We start from the raw sequence: 3,819 nt of genomic DNA on the forward strand, positions 1-3,819 counted from the left end.
AAAAAAAAATGTTGGTTTTAATCATCTGCGTGGAGATCGGGAGGGACGGCGGCGTTCCGGGGTGGACGGGAGGTTTGCGGGTTTGGGGAGCGCCCGTAGAGCGCGGGCACACGGCCCAGACGAGTCCACGCCGGCGAGCGGGAGCGTGGGGATCAAAAGGCCGCGCTGCCAGCTCTCCACCCTGTGAAAGAAAACACACAAATTATCCTAGCTGGTAAATTCCTGCAACCTGCATTAATGAGGCGCTCCGACGAAGTCAAATTCAGCCATTCGAGCCCTCTTTCTATTTGTTTTTATCCACCTTGTCCTCCATTCTGAGGGCTCTTTTGAAGCGTCTCCAAATCAAACTCTGGCTCCTCTTTTCTTCGCTCCTGCCAGTTGTATTAGCAGTTTGCTCGACCGGCGGCCCCTTCTTCTGTGAACCGCTCCCACCATTCAAAGCGGCGACACACGGCTTGGCGGGCAGCGCTACGGGGCATACAGACCTCCTAATTAATAGAGGCAATCTTGCAGCTTTCAAGCGGCCTTGCACTCCTTTTAACGAAAGGATTAGCGCGGCGCATTAAGATGTATTTAACCTCCAGCGCTAGCTAGCTCTGTTTCAATGGAGCGGGCGGCTCCGGACAAAAGCGCCGGCGTTTTGTCCCCAACATCTGCTGGAGAACTTCGTGTAGGAGACAAACTTTTAAAATATAGCTTGCCCACCACGGAAACCCGAGCCAGAAATCCCATAAATCTATTTTTCTAAGTTGTTGATTTTACAAAACAATCACCCGCCACCATGAGAGCCGTGCCAGATCCCCCACTGAACAATGTTGGTATTGTTCACTTGGAGAAGAAAACTGGCGTGGGCCGCTGCGTTTATCAATTTTCCCTTTTTCTTTCTTTCTTTTCGCCCACTCCTTGTTTTTTTTCCTGGGATGCTGGAGGCCTGTTTTAGGCCCAGCAGGTTGTCCTGTGCGGATGGCATCAAACTAAAATTAGTGGAAGTCAGCGGTGGTCTTTTTGCAGCTTTGCCACAGCGGATGTTTGCAGATCGGAGAAACAGATTATTTGCAGAAATTGGAGCGTTTGAGAATTATAATGCGCGCTCGGTTATGTCAAACTAACTTCTATTAGCACTAGAAAAGTTGCATTACCTGCGATAATGCTAGTGCTAATAATTGTTACTAAATGTGGTTTCTGAAGATGCTGAAAGGACTTAAAGTTGAAGAAATTGCAAAAGAAGTTGAAGAATTTCTTAAAAAATATAAAAATTGCTAAAAATGTCAAAAATGTATCAAATGTATTAATTTTGAATAAGCTCAAAACTTTAAAAGATACCAAATTAGCTTAAAAAGAGTGAGCACGTTGCTACAATACTAATTTAAGTGAGAATTAGCCCAGACAACCACAATAGATGCAAAATGTGGTAAAAGAAAAAAAAAAGCTAGCACGTTGCTACAATACTAGCTTAACTCAGAATTAGCCCAAAAAACCTCAGTAGATGTAAAATTTAAGTAAAAACGTTACAATGGTGTTAAAATATTAGCAAGAGTAAAGAAGGCCCCAAAACACCTTAGTAGATGCTTAAGTATCCAAAAACGTTAGCATATTGCTAACGTTTCAGCTAAACTCAAAGTTAGCCATGAAAACCTCTGTAATAAGATTCTAAAATTGCGTGAAATGTAGTAATGGCAAAAGGACAAGCATGAATTTCCTCAACTTGCTGAATATTTTTAGTTGCATAAATTGCAGAATTTGAAAAACATTACCATTCATTTCAATGGGGCTGAAGAGTCGTACAAATTGTGTAACATCGTAAAAACCGTAAAGTTTACAAATACCCAAAACATAAGCGGTAAAGTCCTTAACGAACTGAACATTTTGATTCCAAGATTGCAGAAATTGCATGAAGTGTGATTGAGTTTTTAAGGTCCAAAAAACATACGGAAGAAGATATTAACTAATTCTAGAAAACTAGCAGTACCTGAAATAACGGTGGTGTGAATACTTTATGTCAAATCTGGTTGCTAAAATGCTGAAGGAATTTTCTGAAAATGCAAAAGCTATTTGCAAAATTTGCTAAAAGACTCTAAATTCTTTTTGTTGAAATAGGCCTAAATTTCTGAAAAAATTTTGGTAAGTTTGCATAAAAAGTCTCCATACATGCCAGTTTTTTTTTAAAAACATGTAGTGTGTTGCTTAAATTTGTGCTAAACTCTGAATTAGCCCCAAAAAACCTTAGCAGATCCCAAATTAGCCTAAAAAGCTAGCTCGTTGGTAATAAGCTAACACATTGCTAAAGTACAGCTCAACTCCAAAATAGCCCAAAAAAAAAATCACTGTAAAATTAGTCAAAACGTTAACCTGTTGCTAAAATAATTAAACTCAAAAAGAGCCTAAAAAACCACAGTAGATAACAAGTTAGCCAAAAACGTTAGCCTCTTGCTAGCTAAACTCAAAAACTGCCTAACAACTTCCGTACGGAACAAATTAGCCAAAAACGTTATCCAGAGAAAGTGTGTTTGAGTTTTTACGAGCTGAAAACTGTATGGAAAAGAACGGGAGGATCAGTATTGTGTGAATGTTTTGAAGCTTTCACAGAATAATAATAAAGAGGATCTGGATCCTAAAACATTCACACAATAATAATAAAGAGAATCTGGATCCTAAGACATTCACACAATAATAATAAAGAGGATCTAAAACATTCACACAATAATAATAAAGAGAATCTGGATCCTAAAACATTCACACAATAATAATAAAGAGGATCTAAAACATTCACACAATAATGATAAAGAGAATCTGGATCCTAAAACATTCACACTGTTAGAGTCAGAACAGAAAAGTCCTCCACATTTCCTGACGCGACAGCCTTGTCATGCACTCAAGTGTTAATTAGTTTGTAGCCTCCTCCCATCGATGCTCATCACGGAGAATGACGGGCCTCACGACTTAAATACGTTCCTTTTGTGTGTCATTACCCCCCGCCCCCCGCAGGATGTGGTGGAACAGCTTTTCTCGGGTTGTCTTCCATTGAAGATGATTAGCCTCAAACTGCATCTCCACGTGTTTGTCAGGGCGACTGGAGCGCCGCGGCCGATCCGGCTAACAGATGGATGCGTTCATGGAGGATGAGACTGATGGGTGGGGCGGATGAGCGACCTGGGGAGGGAACCTTCAACCCGCATCAATCGACGGCGTTCCTGCAGGCGAGCATCACGCCGTCACGTCTGCAGACGCAGGAGGCGGAGTGACGTTTATGCTGCTGGTTTAAATAAAGTTTACTACTTTGAATTCAAAATCTAAAAAAATCCCCATCAAGATAAAAGGGAAGAAACATTTTCTGCATCTGAATATGAAAATATAACAGCAATGTTTATTCTGACCAATAAAATGACTGAGGAACAGCTGATTGTTTTGTATTGAAATCAATTGGATTTTGGCTTCTTGGAGCCACTTCCTGATTGGAACACTTTCTCTCAGTCCAGTTCTCATATTCAGTCAATGATGTAAACCAGGAGGGTCAAACTAAATCACACAAGGGCCCAAAATCCAAAACACATCTGAGGTCGTGGGCTGAACAGGATAAACATTTATTAAACACTCTAAAACTACATTTTAAAACTTTAAAATAGTAACTTTTTAACATAATTATGAACTAGACATATAACATTACCTGTGATAATGCTAGTGTGAATGCTGGAAGCTGAATTTGACTGCTGAAGATGCTGAAATTGATAGCTAAAAAGGTTGAAGCTGATAGCTGAAATCATGAAATCACGGAGGCTGATAGCCTGCCAAAAATAATAGCTAAATGCCAAATTAGTCTGA

The 3,819-nt window shown here is 40.2% G+C and overlaps 1 long non-coding RNA gene across 1 annotated transcript in view; it reads left to right on the forward strand.

Annotated features, from left to right (window-relative positions):
• LOC118599387 overlaps window positions 1-3,328 on the forward strand; it is a 22,856-nt gene extending 19,528 nt beyond the window's left edge. Inside the window, exon 4 of the long non-coding RNA XR_004948725.1 lies at window positions 3,066-3,328. This is a non-coding gene — a long non-coding RNA (uncharacterized LOC118599387). The remainder of the gene's footprint in view (window positions 1-3,065) is intronic.
• The last annotated feature ends 491 nt before the right edge of the window (window positions 3,329-3,819 follow it).

The sequence above is a fragment of the Oryzias melastigma genome, linkage group LG11 (assembly GCF_002922805.2).
Source record: "Oryzias melastigma strain HK-1 linkage group LG11, ASM292280v2, whole genome shotgun sequence".
Classification (NCBI taxonomy): Eukaryota; Metazoa; Chordata; class Actinopteri; order Beloniformes; family Adrianichthyidae; genus Oryzias; species Oryzias melastigma.